The sequence below is a fragment of the Phalaenopsis equestris genome, unplaced genomic scaffold (assembly GCF_001263595.1).
Source record: "Phalaenopsis equestris unplaced genomic scaffold, ASM126359v1 Scaffold000107, whole genome shotgun sequence".
NCBI classification, from domain to species: domain Eukaryota; kingdom Viridiplantae; phylum Streptophyta; class Magnoliopsida; order Asparagales; family Orchidaceae; genus Phalaenopsis; species Phalaenopsis equestris.
The window spans coordinates 2,226,883-2,227,396 of record NW_018164549.1 but is presented as its reverse complement, the minus strand read 5'-3'; positions in this window follow the sequence as shown (position 1 = coordinate 2,227,396).

Sequence of the window (514 nt, the reverse complement as noted above, 5' to 3'; positions counted from 1 at the left end):
GAACCCTAGCTTTCTGCTACACGAATCTCTCTCGAGTGTCTATTTCCCTGTTTGGTCTTCGTCGACGTTGTTCTTTCCAGACGACTAAGCAGGCTCGAGTTTTCGCATTTCTTTCCAAACGACATCATCGTTTGTCCACGACGCCCCTTGCGTTGTCTCGATTTGGCGACAGAGCTGTTGCTCTACTCGCAAAGTCGCAACTGCGTTCTCGTCTACCGATCTCACCCCTCTTTTGCGATATTTCCTCACAGAGTGAATGACGCCGACCAAGGTGATGGCTTCAGGGGTTCTTTCCTACGCCGCTGCTCTCGCCAGTGATAACCCCGCTCCCGCCCCTCTTTCGAATATGTTTCTGCAACATTACCACGATACTTTTACTCTTGGCGTCGAAACCGGATTTCTCAAAAAAACATCCCGTAAAAACGGCAAACCTGCAATCTTTCTCACAGAGACCGAGATCTCCACCCTAATCTCCACCCTAGCTGCGCCCTGCCGACTGTTCTTAGTAGGTAAG